Source organism: Mirounga leonina, unplaced genomic scaffold (genome assembly GCF_011800145.1).
Source record: "Mirounga leonina isolate KUSES-001 unplaced genomic scaffold, KU_Mleo_1.0 Mir_127, whole genome shotgun sequence".
Taxonomy (NCBI): Eukaryota; Metazoa; Chordata; class Mammalia; order Carnivora; family Phocidae; genus Mirounga; species Mirounga leonina.
Genome location: NW_023270316.1, coordinates 43,697,659 through 43,719,029, shown reverse-complemented (window position 1 = coordinate 43,719,029; position 21,371 = coordinate 43,697,659). Strand labels below are relative to the sequence as shown.

Sequence of the window (21,371 nt, the reverse complement as noted above, 5' to 3'; positions counted from 1 at the left end):
AAAAAGAAAAAAAAAAAGGGAGAGGATGTGATCAGGCAGGGGAATAGAAAACACCATATACTAGAGATTTAGGGTATATTTTAATCTGTTAGAAGAAACTATCTCAAAATTTTAAGGAGAGAACAACTTATCTATATAAGCCAAAAATACGGGTAACTACTATGAAGGGATAGAATATGACTCTAAAAATGAAAAATAAAATTTTTTTTAAAAAAAAAGGGATTGATAAGATGTTGGTTGAAAAAGGGAAAAAGAATAATTCAAAAAGAAAAAAAAAGAAAAAAAGACAGTTAAAAAAAAATTAACTTTGAAAGACTAAAGAATCATGGTAAAAAAGCCATGAATTCTATGTGCAGTATTCCCCTAGCGCTGGAGTTCTGCCGTTCTCATTGATCGGTAAACTTGGTCTTGGCTGGCTGTTCTCGCTGATCTTCTGGGGAGGGGCCTGTTGCCGTGGTTTCCAAAGGTCTCTGCTGGAGGCGGAATTGCCCCGCCCTTGCCCCCTCCCGGCTAAGTAATCTGCTCGGGTTTGCTCTCCGGGGCTTTTGTTCCCTGCGAGCTTTCCCTACAGCTTTGGAGGCAGAGAGTGAAAATGGCGGCCTCCCAATCTCCGCCCCAGAGGAGCCGAGAACTCGGGGCCCGCTCCTCAGTGAGCCCCCAGAGAAAAGCAGTCAGTCACCCCTGTCTCCCCGGTCTCCGGCCGCACTCTTCACTCACCTGGCCTGTGACCGCAGGTTTCTATCTCTGGCACCCGACCCCGGGTGGAGTCTCCAAACCCAGCAGATCCCTGCGGTGCACTCCCGCGCGGCTCCTCCCGGGGGAGGAAGGTGAGTCTCCCCGGATCTGCCGCTTGTTGGGTCCCTGCTGGAGGAGCAGGGGCCCGACTGGGCCACGGATCACGGTTTATGGCGACCCCGAGCTGAGAGCCCGCGCCTGGGCTCCGCCTCTGCAGCCGGCTTCCCTGCTCCGATACCTGGGAGCTCTGCCGCGCTCAGGCACCCCCGGTCTTTCTGTGACCCCGAGGGTCCTGAGACCACACTGTCCCGGAGGGTTCCACCCCTCGTTTAGCCACCAGAGTGACGTCCCTCGGAGGAGCAGACTTCTAAAAGTTCTGATTTTGTGCTCCGTGGTTCTATCACTTGCCAGAAGCCGCCGACGGAGGCCCCTCCCCCGCCATCTATCCTCCCGAATATCGCCTCGGATTCACTTCTCCGCACGTCCTACCTTCCAGAAAGTGGTCGCTTTTCTGTTCAGAGAGTTGTTGCTCTTCTTTTCTTCGATCTCCTGTTGAGATTGTAGGTGTTCAGAATGGTTTGATCCCTATCCAGCTGAATTCCTGAGAGGAGACGAAATCCAGGTCTCCTACTCCTCCGCCATCTTGCTCCGCCCCCTGAGGGCGAGATTCTTAAGCAGGTTCCGTGCCCAGTGTGGAGCCCAACTTGGAGCCCGATCCCACGACCCTGAACCGAAATCAAGAGTCAGACGTCCAATCAACCAAGCCACCCAGGTGCCCCAAAGATTTGTTAATGTGTAATTTAAAAGCAAAATCAAAGTTGCATATCCAACTCAGTTTTCTTTTTGAAGGAATGACTGTCAAATTTTTAATTTAAAGTCAATTAAGGTATCAAAGACAAAGGAGAGTTGATGCCATCATTTTTCTCTTTTTCCTTTTGTTTGTTCTAATATATTTATTTGCTTAATAAATATTAGAGATCTTCTATGTCTAATCACATCAATCTTGCTGATACTACATGAGTGACTTAGAACAGACTACTACATTGATTGGAATGATATTAAGTAATACCTTTAAAAAATTACAATGATTTTTTTCATTATAAAAAATACATATTTTTCATTGAAATACAAGAAGAGTTTATTTTACTATAGAAATCAATAGAGATATTCTTCAGTTAAAATAACATGATTTTTTGAAGTAGGAATATTTATTTCCAATTGAATATACATGTCTAGAAGTTTAAAATGTTTTCCAAAAAAGAGACTAAAGTTTTTACAAACTCACATAATTGAATGTGAGCAAATCAGGAAAGTTCTTAGCACATGCGTAAACACACAGACAGGTACACATAAAATTTGTTTTTAGATTGTTAGCCTATAAACAACCCTGAAACGCCAGTAATGAGTAAGATACAGCAGTTTGTTAAGTGAATATTCAAACATGTATGGTTCTAGAAATAATTCATGCACCTTATCAGTTATCTTCTAGAAAATTAATTTTCCCCTCTAATTTTTCTTTTTTAATTTATAGCAGATACTCATGTCCTTATAAGTTGTGTGTGTATGTGTGTGTGTGTGCATATAGTATTTATATTTATATATATATATAAATCATCACCCAAGTTGTATATATACATTATCATTCAACACTCAAATATCCACAATTTGTTGGATTTTTGATGACAGAAAATATATTTTCAGTATAAGGAAATATTATATAAAGAATGATTTTGTATCTACAGTTTTGCCTCTAATCGCAGATTGTATATTGCTCATGCTCATAATTTTTGAGCAATAATTTTTGAGCAACACCTATGTATCATGACATTTGTATATACTTACAAAGTCTGTGACTACAATGACAACAATATATTCCACTTAACATTAAAACAGTCTATTCTCAAGGAGTTGTTGGAAAGAGTACAGCTTGGTGTGAATGTTCATTCAAAGAAAACTTTCTTCTCTTCCTTTTTTTCTTTTCTGTGTCTTTAGGTATTGGTAGACTTTGGGCATCCGTGCTCTTGTTTAGCATCTTCTTTTTTTCTGCATTCTTTTCCATGTGAACCTACCAAGTGTCTGCATGCTGTCATATTTTATTGTAATTTATTTTTCTTCAAACCAAACCAAACCAAACCATGTGACCCCACTGTTTAGAATCCCTCAGTGGTACCTCAGGGCTAAGAGGGCTAACTGGGATAAAAGACTCTCTCCAGGGGTGCCTGGATGGCTCAGTTGGTAAGCCTCGGATTCGATGTTGACTCAGGTGGTGATCTCAGGGTTGTGAGATCAAGCCCCCGAATCGGGCTCTGCATTCAGTGGGGAATCTGCTTGAAATTCTCTCTCCCTCTCTCTCTCTGCCCACCCTCACCCAACTCTTTCTCTCTAAATAAATGAACTCTTAAAAAAAAAAGGCTCTCTTTAGTCTGGTCCTGCCTGTCTTTCTAGCCTTATCTCTCAACTTTTGTTGATCAGATGCTTTGCACTTGGGCTATTTGTGGGTTCTCATTAAGCTGTGCAATTTCACGTTTCCATGCCTTGCCCCTTGTAAACTTAGAAAACTTATACTCTTCAAGATGCAACTCAGAATGCTGTTACTTGCTTTCTTCCTCTATTCTATACATGTCTGTGTGTCTAGCCTAGTTGCCATCAATCCATCTTTGTTTTATTAGTGGTGTATATTTCTGATCCATACCTGACTGGGAATGCCTCTAAATCTTTGCATCTCCTTAGAACAATGCTGTACTCAGGCAGTGTAAAAAGATAGAACGACTGACATTGGGGTAAATTAAGTATTTATCTTGCAAAACAATTGCTACTGGTAAATTTGGACATGATTAATTTAGCATATAGGATGTTTGTTTACACCTCTTTTTAATCCCCTACATGTAGGAAGACTCTCTTTAGATTGGCCCTATAGCCTCATATTTATATTTTCAAGCTTATAAATTTTCAAATATGTAAATATTCCTTCCACTTTGCTGACAATTGTGTATTTAAGCTCAAATTCAAGAAGTCAGAAGAAATAGAATGATATGATCATAAATATGTATACATAATACATGTTATATAAAATTTATATGTGTTATATGTACATAAATATTATGTATATGTAATATGTATACATATCAGACACATAGAGTATACACACATCATATCACACAAAAAACATATATGTATGTATAATATATGTATATAAATGATTATTATGTTTACATATACTTGTCTCTCCAATGAATTTATGAGGACTAGATATATTCAAATTAATAAGCTATAAAAATATTCAGGATATAATAAATAGCATGGACTATAAATGTGAAAATTGATAAGCTAATTGAACCATAACAGAGGCAGTGCTTAATAGATTGTGGAAATAGAAACGCAGATAGATAGATATAATTTGTCATAAATATACCTAATACTTTTTCATTATTTTCACATGTTAAAATTCACCATGTTGTTAAAATGTTACTAAGGTCTTAAAGATATTTATAACAGAGTTTGTAGCTATTGTCAGGTATGATACTGTCTCTTTGTTTTAATCCAAACATTCCTCTTCAATATCTAGATATTTTTCTAAGGTTCACATTTTGAAAGTCAATGTAAATAACTTCTATTTTGACCAATAGCATAAAATTGCTTTGAGCTAATTATGCAAAACATTTTCAATATTATTTAAACCAGTAGTTTCTAAAAGAAGGTTGTTTTACGCTCAAGCAGACCTATAACAATGTCTGTTTTGATGTCACAGTTTGGGGAGTGGGTGCTGCTGACATCTGGTGGGCTAAAGCCCGGGGTGCTGTTAAACATTCCACAACACACAGAACCTCCCACATTTGACCCAAAATGTTAATATTGCCAAGGCTGAGAAACCATGCTTTAAGCAAGTTGTGTTCAGTCCCTACATTTAGAGAAACACTGAAGATCATTAAAAGAAGTAGCCCAAATTCCTGTGTGACCTAAATAGCATTAAGTAGAATCAATTTCTCTTATTTTGTATTTCAAACTCATTAAAAAAAAAACAACAATTTTCAAAACCTCCACTCAAGTAATGATATTTTTTGTTTCTTTCTAAATTTGTTGATTTGGGGCATATAATCATATTTTAATAATTCTTTACATTGGGATCAGGTCCTTTTGTTCAGGACCATGACAGATGCATAGCAAAATAAATTAGGCATGTCAGTGTTCAGCGGGACAGGTTTCCAGAGAGGACCCAGAGATTGTATATTGTAATCCACTCTTTCCTGAAAAGCATTTTGTGAAACCAGAAGAATAGAATGTGGGAGCTAATCTAGACCCTCTGACCTCTCTAGGCAACATTCTAACTAACTAATGCTATGTAGACCAAAAAAAAAGTTATCCTTAGAAAAAATACTTCCAGCCTTCTTTAGCATCCAGTTCAACTCAATTGAAATGATTGAGGCAGTGTATAGTGCAAAGTAAACCAGGATCACTGACATCCTTAATTTGTTCTCAAAATATGATGTGGGATGAAAGGTATTAAACTAAATGATTTGTTGCCATGACACCAAAGTATTGTGTGTGAACTCCAGAAAAGTTGCTCTGTTAAAGTCCATTGCAAATTATGTTCTATCTGGAGTAAAAAATATGTTCTGCATCTCACTCTCAGTATATTTATAATCAGTTTCTTAATCAGTTTATTAAATGTGGCTCTAGTAACATTTTAAATTCCCTTTTAGATCTATTTCTGTGAAGAATGTCTCATAAAGTGTCATTTATATATGTGTGTATCTTGGACCATGCATATATATGTCTGATATATATTTGATGTGTGTGTGTATATATGTATATATACCCACTTCTGCATATATACACACACATATATATCCTTAAAATGGCTATAAATATAAATATTTATAAATATAAGCTTTAATCTACCTAAAGAATAAGTATACAATGAGGGACGCTGAACATTTGTGTCACAGTTATTTATTTCTTTATGGGAAACCATATTCTGAATTATCAGGGAAGTAGCTTTGTGGTATATATTGAGTTACATTTTTGTTTGTTGATTCATACATTTTAACTAAAAGAAGAAAACATAGTAATTATTTTAAGATACTATTATAAAAACCCAGATCTTCATTGAATGAAGGATAGTTTTACTTCAGTGAAAACAAACATGTTTAATCCATATTACCTGCCTTCAAGGAAGATATAATTTGTTGCAGTATATTGTCAACAACTACTATTTTAACACAAGTCAGAGTTGGAAGTAAAATACAGTAAGATGGAGTAATTATATCTGATTGGGTTGAAAACAATCATCATTAAGAAGATGACTTTTGGGGGCTGCCTGAGTGGCTCAGTCATTAAGCGTCTGCCTTCGGCTCAGGTCATGATCCCAGGGTCCTGGGATTGAGTCCCGCATCGGGCTCCCTGCTCAGCAGAGAGCCTGCTTCTCCCTCTCGCACTCCCCCCGCTTGTGTTCCTTCTCTCGCTGTGTCTCTCTCTGTCAAATAAATAAACAAATCTTTCAAAAAAAAAATAAGATGACTTTTGGGCTAGGTTTTGAGGAATTAGGAAGATTTCCATAAATAAAGGATAAAGGTATCAAGATGCAGTTTCAGGCAACATATTCTTTCTTACAGTCAATTAAATTTAATTTCTGATAATGCATTTTGTTTTCTACAAGCTTTCAATAAAAATGTGAGATCATAGTTTATCATAATCTGGTCATAATGCATGAGAGTAAATTCAGATAAATTGTCATAGCCTCTGTACTTTAATTTTTAGAATACATGCCATTTCTTAAGTTAGCTCATAGTAAAATCATAATAATTATAATAATTTCTAAAAGTAGACACTTCTGAGTTTAGTATTCCATCACATCAGCATGTACTTTGTGTTGTAGTGTGGTTAGTAAATTTATTTCTCTTTGCTTTCTCATGGTCTCCAAGCACACGAAAAAGTCTCTACAGTTTCATTTCAGTTTATATGTGACATAGCAGTGCAAAGTAAAGGTGGCGTGGGAAATAGAGATCAGACATGCAGGGTTGTATAATTCAGTTTAAAAATCTAAAGTTAATGCGCTGTGCGAGTGGATGATATTTAGAGCAGGGAGACCAAATAGGATAATGCTGTCAGGTAAGAGATGGGGTAGGAAAGACAGAGATAACAGGACAGAATATACATAGGAAGTACAGGGAATATAAGTTATGAGTGTATGAGGATAAACAAGTAGGAAAGCAGAGGTCATAGGTAACTTTTGGGCTTGAGTTTCAGAAGCTGGGTCGAAGCTGGTGCCCCCTGGAAGTAGTGAAAGAAGCAGGACAGAGGCAGGGAGATGCGGACTCTGCTCTCTGACATGCTGACAGCGAGGGATCTCTGGATAGTCAGTAAACAGAAATAGTCAAGGTAAGGGAAAAAAGTTGGGCTTGAAATATAGGGGCACACATCATTAGCATATAGATGACATTTGAAGTGGCAAGAATAGATGTGAATGCAAAGGAAAAATGGCTGATAGGAGAAGGCAGGAGAGCCTGGTTGGGATGCCCCCAAACTAAACACAGTTAGGACCTTTTCTTCCCATTCTCTCTCTCTGTCAGTTGTTATTTCTTCCCAGGTACACCTTCTCCTCCAGGATGCACACCTTCTCCCCCAGGATACACAGTGTCAGTATAATATTGCTTTATCGGCACTAAGTGATTCACCTCCTGTCTTTCATTTACAAGCACAAACCTCTCATGTTCCCCCAAAGACCAACAGATGACATGGGACTGCTTCGACTAGTCCTTACTAAGCTGTCTACTAATTTATGTGACTCTTCCCAGGTAACAGAAATGTTTCAATCCAATTAATTATGCACTAACAAATGTCTACTGTTGGGCATTCCATTCCCTGGAGGAAGGGCAAAGAGGAGAACTCTGTTTATAATTCCTGTTAACACCTCTCAAATTATGTATGATAGAATCTGGCTCCTCTGCCAGGCAACATAACCTGTTCTGCTAAGTGTCAGAAAATATTCCAGCCTTAACCACCTGTACAACTGTAATGAAGGCAGAGAATAGTACTATGATTGAATATGGTTGGTACTTTATTCTCCTTTATTGCTCTTTTTCCTTCACTCAGATCACTCACCCCTTCTTTCAGATTCCCTCCCACCTCACTGGCCACACCATCTCAGTAACTGTGGCTGGTTCCCTTTCCTCTTCCTGAATGGTATTCCTCTCCTATGGCTATGGGTACCCTCTCCCTACATGATATTCTGTATCCCCCTGGCTTTAAATAAACTCTATATGGTGATGACTTCCAAATGAATAGCCCATGCTTCTGCCACCTCTCTTTACCACATACTATTCCTCAAGTTTGGACTCCTATAGCCTATCTCTTTCTTAATGTCACTGTGATATTGATAATGAATATCCTGGTAGGCATCTTGGTTGCATACATCCAATAACTAACTCTTGATTTTACTGCCCCCACCCAATTTTCCCAATACCAGTAAGAGCGCCATCATTTACCTGTAGCTCAAGCCAACATACTGACAGAATCCTTGATTTTTCTCTTTTCCTGTTAACCCACAGCAACCTGCTCAACCTTTGCTGGTGCCTCAACATTCAAATTATAGCCTCAATCTAATACCATTGCGGCTGCTACAGCCTTAATGCTTCATCTCTTGCAAAGAATTGGGAATAGTCTTCTAACAGGTGTCACCTCATCTGCCTCCTACCTACCTCCTGGGTAGGGATATGGGGTCAACATAACCCAGTTCATTTCCTCGTCAGGGCCTTTGAACTTGCAGGTCTATCTGCATAACATTTTTCTCCGTTATATCTTTGCATGGCTCGTTCCCTTATTTAATTCAAGTCTCTGCTCAAATGAGACCACTTTTTTTTTTTTAAAGATTTTATTTATTTATTTGAGAGAGAGAGAATGAGAGACAGAGAGCATGAGATGGGGGAGGGTCAGAGGGAGAAGCAGACTCCCTGCCGAGCAGGGAGCCTGATGTGGGACTCGATTCCGGGACTCCAGGATCATGACCTGAGCCGAAGGCAGTCGCTTAACCAACTGAGCCACCCAGGCGCCCCGAAATGAGACCACTTCTGAAAGAGGTAGAATGACTGTCCTTTGTAAATTATCCCCCACCCTCATCACTTTTTATCTGATGTCTCTGCTTTATTTTTCATGAGAGTATTGACATTTTATTATATATCTATATTTATATTTGTTTGCCATCTGCCTCCTTCACTATTAAGTGCTATGAAGGCAGGGACTTTTCCTTCTCCACTTCTGTATCCCAAGAACTTAAAATACTACCTGACTATTAATATTCAGAATTATTTGTTTAGCAAATGAATGGAATATTCAAGGGATTTAAAAATGCAAGTCTTTTATGTTTGACATGACTCTGCCTTAAACCTTTACGATTCCATTGGAAGGAATATAGGCAAAATATTTAAGGATAAAGAAAGGCAAAACATAACAGCATTCTCTGATTAGTTCCACTAATGGTCTTACACATTTGCCTGTGAAAAGCCTGCTTCTCCTAAGTGAGCATTCATGTTTTATCTGTTGCCCTTATGTTTGTATTAAGAGTCTTTAAAGAGTGCAACCAGACTGCCTTCTTCCTAAGAGTTTTATTTCCTCATGTTGAATGTAGGACTTTTATATTTAGAAGCACAAACTCTTTCCTAATTATATACAACCTACTGTTCTAAATTTTGCATGCCACTTTGCAGTTTAGTGCTATGTGATTTACTTGCTACCAATTTTGGCGTCAGAAATTTGACATTTAGATTGCTTTTGAAAAGTAATGGTAAAGTGGAGTTAGTACTGAATGAAACTTAGCATCTACTTTCTTGGCTCCTTTTAAATTGTTTTTTTCTTTCACTTATGTCTAATGATCCACCCACAAAGTCATAATAATAGGTCAAATACTCATCATGATTTATAAATTGAGAGAAAATATTTTTAGCCCTCGGTAAGTTAATTTTCCTGAGAAATTTTCTCAGAAAACAAAGAAATAAAATACAACTTTTATAGTTTGTTAAATAAACACCTACACATTAATTCACATTTCTTAAAGACATTGTAATTTATAGAAAGAACCTAGAAGAAATGTTGGTTTATTATGAATTTCTGCCATTAGCTAGACTTATATCGTGGTTTGGAATTTTAACTAACAAATGAATTATCCCTAACTATTGAACAGCATCACTTGTATTTGTGGTCATATGTTAGGTCTTTCTCTCTCTCCACCCATCTATCTATAAATAAACGTATACATATAGGTATAGACATACATATACATATATGTGTGATATATATAATTACAAATGAATATAAATATGTATAAATATTCAGTCAACAAAGCATTAATTAAAATTCATAACAGTTAAAATGAATAAAAATTCAAATCTTTCTTGTTTTGCTTAATGCCTGTTCTTCTATTCACTAATTCATAAAATTGAGTTTGTGGGCATTATGTTAAAATACTGCAAAGCCTCTATGGTAAAATATGGTAATACCTTTTAATAGGACATAAATAACAGTATTATTCAAATTTCCCCTTAGGGTGTTACCTAATTTTAGTTATACTGTGAGGCAGCTTGAAAAAGGGCAAACTCATTAAAGGACTTCATTGTGAATATTTTCCAACCTGTAAAATAAGATTGAAATTACTTTATTTACAGTTTTGCCTTTGAGCTATTTTTTTCCTTCATTGTAAAAGAGAGCAGCTGGTGGTATTCCCAAATGTTAGCCTAACTTGAAACATTCTCACACTCCTTTTTGCTTGTTTGATATTATCCTTAGCTATCACAGCTACATAATAAGAATCTCCTTTGGCACTTGTAAATTGAAGATGGGAAGGGCTCAAATACCTACACATTTTAGAGTATAGACAAGTGAATTTCTCTTGCAAAAAGTCATATTTGATATTATTCTTATTTTCCATTAAGTCCATGATTTCTAAGCTAAAACTTTTGCTTTCTGTTTACAGACTGCAATCCAGCTTTGCAGATCACCACAGTCAATTTTACAGTTGATTTAAATGGGCTGTATATGTTACAAATGGCAAGATCTCATTCTTTTTTATGACTGAGTAATATTCCATATTCCATATATAATATTCCATATATATATATACACACTATATATTTATACTATTTTTCTTTATCCTTTCATCTATCAATGGACACTTGGGTTGCTTCCATATCATGGCTATTGTAAATAATGCTGCAATAAACATAGGGGTGTGTATATCTATTTGAATTAGTGTTTTCATTTTCTTTGGGTAAATACCCAGTAGTGAAATTACTGGATCAAAAAAGAATGAGATCTTACAATTTGCACCAACATGGATGAACTTAGAGGGTATAATGCTAAGTAAAATAAGTCAGACAGAGAAAGGCAAATACCATATGATTTCACTCAATGTGGATTTTAAGAAACAAAACAAACAAAAAGAGACAAAAAAACAAGACTTTTTTTTTTTAAATCTGACAAATCAAATCAGAATTACAGCTTTTTTTTTTTTTAAAGATTTTATTTATTTATTTGAGAGCGAGAGAATGAGAGAGAGCACATGAGAGGGGGGAGGGTCAGAGGGAGAAGCAGACTCCCTGCCGAGCAGGGAGCCCGATGCGGGACTCCATCCTGGGACTCCAGGATCATGACCTGAGCCGAAGGCAGTTGCTTAACCAACTGAGCCACCCAGGCGCCCCCAAAAAACAAGACTCTTAAATATAGAGAACAAACTAGTAGTTGCCAAAGGGAAGGTGAGTAGGGGTTGAGTGAAATAAGTGAAGGGGATTAAAGAGTTCACTTATCATTATGAGCACTGAGTAATGTATAGACTTGTTGAATCACTATATTGTACACCTGAAGCTAATATAACACTGTATGCTAATCTTCCTTTGATTTTAAAAAATGTATGAATAAATAAATAAATAGGCTATACAGTATTTTTTCAAAGTTAATAAAAGATTTCAGGTTGTTTTGTCTTTGTTTTGACAGAAAAGAATGTGATAACTTGATTATTTCTTCAATAATTTTGTTGTTTGATACATGTTCTTATAATTTTCAACTATCTCAAATTTTGTATCTTTTTTGAGGAAAGTACCTTTCAGAGTAAATTACTTCAATTTTTTTATCATAAAAGTTTAGTGATATAATTAATGATAATTGGCAATTATCTTCTAAATGTTCAGGTAGACACACAAAACTTAGCTATTGAAATTCCATTAATTTTTATGTTATGTGAAATTTTTTAAATGTGAGTAAATCCTGTGAAAGGTAAAACACATTTGTGTAGCATGCTTATTACATCTTTTCTTCATTGAAATATAGTTGACATAGAATGTTACATTAGTTTTAGGTATGCAACACAGTGATTGAACAATTCTATATTTTACTCAGTGCTCACCACCATAAGTGTAGTCACCATCTGTAGGCTCACTTGTAAAGAGAACTATTTCTGGTGTTTGATATTTGGCATGCAAAATGATTATAAAATTTTGTTCTTCTTACTCTAAATCTTATTTTACAGTATTTTTCCAAAACATATCAAGCAAACATTCAGTAAGTATAAATGCAAATAGATCCCCTTATGGGAAAAATATTCACTTGCTTGATTTAGTTTATTAGTTTCTTTAATGATAAATTATACTGTCATTAATATTTGTTCATAATTTTTGACAGTTTCCACTGCTCTCCTTCTGCTGTGGAACATTTCTCTGTGTCTCATTTCCCTTTGGCCAATTCTTACTCCACATAAACTACTAATTCTTATAATCAGTCTAAACTAGAAAGTAGAAAAAGGAAGGAAATTGAATGCATCATCAACCAATACATTCTGTTTTTGTTATTTTCTATCAAAGCCACCCTACTCAAATAATAATTATTCCTAAATTTCTCTACAAAATGGAAGCTATACAGATGAAATACAACTTTTATCTTGCATTAGTTGGGATCTTTTTTTGTTTTCTTGTTTTTGTTTTACAAATGCAAGAAATCCACTTGAAATAGCAAGCAATCAAGGACTTATATAACAATAATGTCTCATGGTTTATTATGGCTTCAGGCAAGGCTTGGTCCAGTGGATAAAACAATTCATCAGGGCTTTGTTTGCCTTTCTCCATCTCCTGAATTTGCATTCATCTGTCATGCCATCATTTGGAGGCACAATGTCTCTGAAGTGGGGAAATGGCTTATGTGGTCTTTATAGCAGCCCAATGTATATACCTCTGTACATAGTTCTTACTGCTTAAAGTTTAGAAATGCGGGGGGGGGATTCCCAGAGAAATGATTGTAATTGAATAGGTCAGAAGTCTATTAAGAATTTGAGAAAATTGTGTTGGCAAAAAAGCTATGTATTTGGGAGAAAAGCCTTTATGGTGCAAGCCTAAACTCATATGGTGGGCCTCCAAACTTGCATAAGAAACTGTGAGGACTGTACAGTCCCAATGACATCACATTCAACAAAACCCACTTCAGATATTGCCACTGAGAATAATGCCTAAAGAAAACTTTCCCAGATAGTAGAACAAGGGGCCATATAGATGACCAAAATTTTCTCAAGAATATTTTCCAGAAAGAACCACAGTTTAATCAAGGAACTTCTTTCATGTCCATGACAGTGAATTCTTATACCACCTGCCCATCAGGATTCCAAACATGCTAAATGGTGTGTCTCTAATCTTTCCTCTACCAAGCAGAAATGTCTATTACAGTTATCGTGATCCTACTATACCATTAAAGAGTTAGATAATTTTTCTTCATAGGTCTTGAGAACATGAATGCTATGAATCTGATGAGGAAGACTACCCATCTTCCAGAGAGTACAGATATTGAGTTGGATTCAGTGATGAGACTGCGGATTTTTTTTTCCCTTGAGGATAGAATTCGTATGTTCTATATGTGAAGAGAGCAATGGGCTATCTGATGACCACAAAACCAGACTGACAAATATTGCTGGGATTCACCCACCATTGATGTCCTTGCCTTTTCCTGGACACACAGCTAGATCACATTTCCCCACGTATTTCATCTAAATGGGGCATATAACTAGCTCTTGCCATTGGAATGTGATATGTCTTGTGTCCAAGACAATGTAGTTGTGAGTAAGTATGCTTGCTTCCAACTCTTTCTAGTTTTTTTTCTTCTTCCTTATCTGCTATCTAAATGTGACAGCCATTAAAGAGTGCTAGAAGACCTAGAATATGACAGAAGAAAAGAACCAGGTGCCTCAATTGTTCCATAGAGAAGAATGCTGGTTATACATATCAAGCTGTGATGTATGCAAGAAATACACTTGTATTTGTGTTAAACATGAGGTTTGGTGTAGTTTGTTTGCTTGTTTGTTTTACTGATGATCTAGAAACTCAAAGGAAATGGAAAGAAGAGAAATCTAGGTAAATATATGTAGGTGTGATAAACTTAAGAGAATAAGTACATGTAATAGAAAAAAAAAAAGCAATAAAAAGGGATATATCACCTAAGTCACATTTGTTTCCTTGAGAAGACTGATAAGATAGAGTCCATTTGGCTTTACAGATTATTAAAGGGAGAAAGGCAAAGAATAAAGCATAACTACATAATATGGAGAATTAAAGATTAATGGATGATATATTCAAGAATCTTAAAATATGACCTAAAACTGTATGTCTGATCTGTTGAATCATGAATTAGATAGATATTCAGTGACAAAACAATACCAATTGTCATACTATTAGCCAATGGTTTATTTTATTTTCAAATGGAAAATGCCATAAACAGCTTTGCTTTTCTGAGTGGAAAGTATTTTTATGGTTTTGGAAGATGTTCTCCCACAAAACAAGAGCATTTTTCTAAAGCACACATTTGAAAGAATGAAAGAAATTTAAAATTTTTACAAATATAGACAGATGTTGTAGTAAATAGACATATTTCTCTATCACTGCCTATGAATGATTATATCAATCAACAATAGATTCAGCCTATAGGATAAACTTGTGTTGTGGGAAAAGGAGATGGAAGATTTTATTATTCCAGTTTTAAGTAAATATAAAAGTGAATTATACATTTTTTCTGCTGTTTGCCTTTATTCTTTCAGAATCACTTATTGGAGACCAACTGTATTCCAGGCACTCTGCCAAACATTAGGATATTATATGAAGAAGATACCTGTGCTGGTGACTGTTCTCTTCTTCTCAACCCCTAATATGATCTCATGCACATGGATGCTAATGCAGGCCCAGATGTCTCCTGGGCTAGATGAAGGTAATTATTCGCATACACAAGTTAGAATTTTGTGACTTTGTGGCGTAGGTTTTTGAGTGTGAACAACAGAATCTAGACTATATTCTTTCATTTCTGTCCTGGATTACTTACCTTAAATGTTCTATTGATTATGCTTAATCACTTCTATAATTTTAACCACTGTGTATCAGACTCCTTTAATGCATCACATCAGATCCTCTAAATCTGACTTGTCTCCAGGACTTTTTCCCATTTTTTCCACACCAAGTGCACATTGAGCTAATCAACTGTTTGAACTCGATCCACTTCCATGAGGGCAGCTATTCCTGAGTTTCTTGGAAGAAGAAGTGATTAGTTATGTTTTTAAAAAGTTTTACATAGCCCCCACGATATTAATTACTAAGGCAATTATTCGCATACATGAGTTAGAATTTTGTGACTTTGGGGCATAGGTTTTTGAGTGTGAACAACACTCAAGCTAATTATAGTTGTATAGAAAGTGCATTTCTTATGTCATGCCCCAGCACTTCTTATTAATGATGAGGCTTAAGACACCAGGGGCATCTTTCATGTACAGCCTGGAGTTCATTCTGTGGAATGAGCGGTTCACCAATGGGATCACTGCCCTTGTTGTCTTAGGACTCCCTGAGATGTACTAGGTTGGACCTTTGAGAATGAGTGAGCAGTCATACTTGATGGCAAGCAGTGGTCAGTCCAGTCATAGAGACTTCATTGGTTTGACTGATAGACTTCCCTTTTTTCTCCCTTTCCTTCCCTGAGACTTTAGTCCTTAAGTCTCTAAAATAATAGCATATAAGCCTTAGCCTCATGATGAGCTTTCTAGGCAATCCAGATGAAGAAATTCTTCCTTTCTGCTGATTCTGGTAAGTAGATTTAATCTCTGGAACCTAATAAATCCCTCCTCTATCCTTGGCCTCATCTATTACCACAGGCTGAGTTACTGTAAAGGTGTTAAGTTTGGGGTCTTTCACATGCACAGCCTCTTCTAAAGCCTACTGCCTAATATGTCCACATGACCTACTGTATAAACTTGAAATCCCACAAAAATAGCCCTACTCCAGGCTATTACACTGTCATTTGGCTTTCAGCATGGTCCAACTTCTTGAAAATTGCCTGCATTTACTACTACCTGCCCTTCCTCAGATCCAGCTATGATACGTTCCAACACCACCGCACCATTAAAATTGCCCTTACTAATTTCCCCAGTGAGCTCCTTCTCATCAAATCCAGTGAACACTATTCTGCCCTTTATTTTGCTTTCCTTCCTCACTTTTTAAAAACATAACTAATCACTTCTTCTTCCAATAAACACTCTTCCCTTGCCTTCTCCAAAGCCATACTATCTTGATTTTTTCTTACCATTCTTTTCCAGATTTTGTTCTTACTCTCCTCTACGTTCTTATGACTTCAGGGATTTTCATTTTTGTTTTAGTTTTTCCCTTCTTCTCTTCTCCAGTCACGTATAAATCCTGTGTGATGTTACATAGCCCCCACGATATTAATTACTAAGGCAATTATTCGCATACATGAGTTAGAATTTTGTGACTTTGGGGCATAGGTTTTTGAGTGTGAACAACACTCAAACTAATTATAGTAATAATTATACTGATTATAGTAATTACTTATTATTAATTACTATTAATGTATTATAGTACTAATAGTGTTAGTACTAATAGTACTAATAGTATTAATGTATTATGTACTAATTAATGTATTCCCAAATGAATACATGGAGTTTATATTTCTCTCCTGATTTCTAAATATGTATATCCAACTATTAGCATCTTTAGTTGAATGTTTTCGAATGGAAGCACATTTGAATATGTCTAAAAGAGAACTTATCCTCTTTGTCCCCAAATCTTTCTTTAGTTTTCTTTCACAGTTGATGGTACTGCTCTCCATCCAATCAGCCAACCCAGAAACCTAGAAATTATTCTTGTTAATTTCCTTTTTTTCAATAAATTTCTCGTATTTGGTCAGTCACCAAGTAAACTAACTTTGATTTTCTTTTTTTTTTTTTTTTAAGATTTTATTTATTTATTTGACAGAGAGAGACACAGCGAGAGAGGGAACACAGGCAGGGGGAGTGGGAGAAGAAGAAGCAGGCTTCCTGCCGAGCAGGGAGCCCGATGTGGGGCTCGATCCCAGGACCCTGGGATCATGACCTGAGCCGAAGGCAGACGCTTAACGACTGAGCCACCCAGGCGCCCCCTAACTTTGATTTTCTAAACATCTTTCAAGTATATTATTTCTATTATCTTCCAAGTTTAAGTTCCTTGTTATGGCTCATAAAGCCCATCCTTAAACTTCCTCAGTCTCAACGTGTTGTCACCTCTCCTCAGACTTGACTCCAGTCATTTAAAAATATTCTTTAAAGTCCTTGAATGTTCTAAGCTCTGTAGGCCTTTCAGATGTGTTCTAACTGGAATATTTATTCCCTTTCAATCCCCCTCATCCTTCCATCTTGTCTTGTGGAATATAACATTCAGAAGTTGGGTAGAAGTGTTCTTCTTCACTGCCATTCTCTTGCTGTTTGTTTTCTTAACCTTGTTGGGCTTAACAGTCGAATCTATGGTTAATCAAGGTTGTGGCTTCTCTCACATCAGGACATTTCTTCATGAGAAACTTATTCCCAGTATTAACCTCTGCTTCTTCTTTCCCTCTCACAAACAATTAAGAGTATTTAATCTTGTTTCCAATGAAGACAACCTAAAATCACATCCAGTTACTGAATAAGCCTCAAGACTAGAGTTTAAGTTGATGTGTATTCTTTTTAGTTCTATAGAATTGCTACACTGGTATTTCCCATTATGTGAATGAAATAGAAAATGCAACAACCACTGTATAATGTACATATATAGTAGAGAAGTGAAGTAGAAAGGTAAAAATAAAAATAAGGTATGTGATACAGTAATCTGGGAAATGCAAGAAGAAGCTCCAGTTATATTTCATATAACAGCTATAAGTATAGAGTTGTTTATGGCTTCATTCCTCTACTATAAGTATTATTACTATGTCTTTAATATTCAGTTATATTTTCAGTTGGTATGTTTCTTTTGCAAGCAGGGTAACCTCAGACTTTCATCTTTAATTCTTGTTGTATCATCGAGGTTCACTGGACCCAATGTAATGTTGAAGTTTTTTTTATTGAACAATTCTAACAACTTATAAAGATTGATCTTTTCCAACTTTTTTAATTTATTGGAAGTTTTCCAAAAACAAGTAAGAATTTTTAAACAAAGAATTTTGAAATATTTTGCAATTTTTTATTCTAGAAATTATTTCAGCATCACTCATCAATTATTATCCCATGCTAAATAAATGACCAGAATAATAAGGAAATAGACACAGAATGGAATCATCCAGAAGGGTCATGCAATAGTAAAATAAATCAGTACTGTATATCATCTGTAAATTTTGTTATTGTTCTATCGAAGTATTGCATTATCTTTCACGAAGATACAAATGATATGTGGAGACACCGTGTTTGTAAGTTTTAAAAACTTTTCTTACTTTTATTAAACTGTTGAGAATTCATATTTTTAAAAATTTTCTGCTCATGATATCAATGAGAAAAAATTTTTAAAAATTACAAAAGAAGAAAGTTCACAATCATGAGATAAATGCAGAGATCCATAGCAGCACTCAGATTCTAATAATGAGGATGATATTGATTGTATTTTACTAGTCTTCATATAATGCTATCCCAAATATAATGCCATCCCAAATGAATTTTCTCAAATGAGTAGAAGTCTGAGGGATTTTTCTTTCTTTTATTTTCTCTGAGAAATAATAATGGGGGACAGGAGTGGGTAGGTTTTGAGGAAAGTGTAGAATATTTTAAATAGCAGTTGGGATGAAAGGGAGAGTAAGAGAAAGCAAAAGCAACACAGGATTGTTTGGTCATTGTCGCTGATCATCAAATTATTGGTATACCTCCCACCCTGTTCTATGCTTTTCTTTCCCCCCACAAAAAATGCTATTACAATGATGCCTTTATGCTTATTTTATTAATGCTGAGCTCTCAGGTACATAAAAATGGAGTCTGATATCCTCTCCTTACCAGTTCTTTACCTCCTCCTTAGAGGAAACAGGAACATTTGTCTTGTTATTCCCGGGAAAGAAAATTTGTTTAGTTCCAAGAGGAAAGTCTTACTCTAGATTTAAAAGGCCCCTCAACCATGAAGAATAGAGTTGAAAGGAGCTTTTGATGATTTCTTCCAAATTCTCAGGCACTTGAAAGCTCACACACCCAAAAACATTAGGCCCATCAAACTTTGAGGATACGGTTTTTCTCACCTCTGTGCTGATAAGGACATGAGGAGTTAAGATATTCCGTTTCTTAAGTTCTTAATTCCTTTCCATAAATCTTGTACTTTTTGATAACTAGGAATTTGAAATGTGGGGGTTTTATCTATAGGATGTGCCTAATGTCTTCATGTAATTATTAATAAAGTTCATTCTCATTATCAAAAGAGATATAGTTGGATCGATAAATTATACGGTCAGCCTAGAATCTTTATGGGATTATAGAATTCTATAAAATGCTCACATAAGTGTTAGTTCATCACTAGACAGACACCCTCGTGATCTGTAGGCAGAAGGAAATGTAAATTGAACAAACTATTATGCTTATATAATCAGGATTAACTGATACCTTCTTGGGACAAGTAGGATAATTATCTTCTTTAGTTCAGATATTTCTACACATGGTTGTAATGAAGAACTAACGATGTTTATTGTAGAAGTTGAGAGCAGCTGAATGGATTAAATTAGATAATTTCCAGCTGTTACTTCAAAAACTGGCCAGAACTCAGAAAAGAGCCACTTGCAGGGCCTAAGAGAGTTGTGAGACACAGATACTCAGGTGTCACACAGAAATGCAATGGCTGTGGTCTTTCTCCATACTAAAAAAGAGAGAGAAAGATTTATCAAGTGAAAGGATTTGCCTAAGATAATATTCAACTTTTATGAGGATTTACAAACCTCACTTCCAATCCCAGTACTTAGAATCATGGGATTTTTATAATAATCATGACTATTCTGGATTAACAGCTATATGTGAATTAGATAGCCAGCTTTCCGAATCCCTTTATGGACTTAAAATACATATAAACTGTATCAACATTCTATTAAAGAGTTACATGATTGTTCTGAACTACTGGTGACAATGTTTTTATATTTTTGTCATTGATGATTATATTTCTTTCTTTCTTTTTCTCTTACATTTCTGTATTTCTATCACTGCTGATTATATTTCTAGGAGTGTTGGTTATTTCTTAGCACCAATGATTACAGAGATGTGGGCAATTTGAAGTTTCCCCCATTATAATTAGTTCTCCTTTGATGGCATATTTTTCCACTGTCATTCCCTGTATAGTGTGGCACTTGTTGATTTTTTTGAGATGTAAGTGAATAAATTGCTATTCATAAGGAAATGCTCAAGTGCTTCCATTTATGATGTAAATAAATAAGTTGTGATACAGGATTTTTGGTTGATCATAGTAATTTATTAAATCAGTATACCACCCATATCTATACTGATATATTTCAAAAGAAAGAAAGTTTTAGAATCTATCAATTATGCCAGTGAGCTTTAAATAATGACTTCAGCTTTATTAAATAATAAATAAGTGTTACAAGTGTAGGAAGCAGTACTATGTCGCTCATTACCTTAGTAACAAGTTCTCTTGTTTAGTCTAGACATGGATTTAATAGAGGCTTTAAATGTGGGAAATTTCATAGTGTTCCCTCTCACTTTACAAATTGTGTTCTGTTTTCCAGAACCACAATTATTTGATTAAAATGACTTCAACTGGAGTATACATCAGGGCCAAAACTTAAAATCTGAAAATTTGTCATTTACAAATGAAGACTCAACACAATGCAATTTTTGTTCATTGGGACTGTTTATAAGCTGCTGAACAATGGGGTCAATTCTTCTCTCTTTGAAGGGCATGTAAGTTCAACTCTATGGTGTAATCAGCTTCACTGTTTTTCTATATTTAGTGTTTAAATTTTCTTTTTCTTTTAGAAGATGAGGTGTTTTATTTCTTTTATTTAATTTTATTTTATTATGATATGTTGGTCACCATACATTATTAGTTTTTGATGTAGTGATCCATGATTCATTGTTTTCGTATAATACCCAGTGCTCCAATCTTCATTCAAAGAAGTCACATTATTTCTCAAATGACATCTCTTCATATAGACGCATAACAGCCTATACCAGAACATCAATTAATGTAGGAAAGAATTTAGAATAAACTAGATAAAGCATTTGACTATGTCCTGGAGAGATGAGTTAAGCAAAATTTTCTAAGGCTTTTTTTAAAGTAATAAAAGCATTTTCATTTATATTGAGCTTCACAGGTTGTTTCTTTAGGATAGTATAGCACCTGAGCTTTGATATA

General features: G+C 35.6%; 1 long non-coding RNA gene across 1 annotated transcript in view; it reads left to right on the top strand.

Moving 5' to 3' along the window:
- The window catches only part of LOC118009166, a 47,363-nt gene extending 26,411 nt beyond the window's left edge, over nucleotides 1-20,952 (top strand). The window contains exons 2-3 of the long non-coding RNA XR_004678826.1: nucleotides 14,792-14,958; nucleotides 20,743-20,952. This is a non-coding gene — a long non-coding RNA (uncharacterized LOC118009166). The remainder of the gene's footprint in view (nucleotides 1-14,791; nucleotides 14,959-20,742) is intronic.
- Nucleotides 20,953-21,371: the final 419 nt, after the last annotated feature.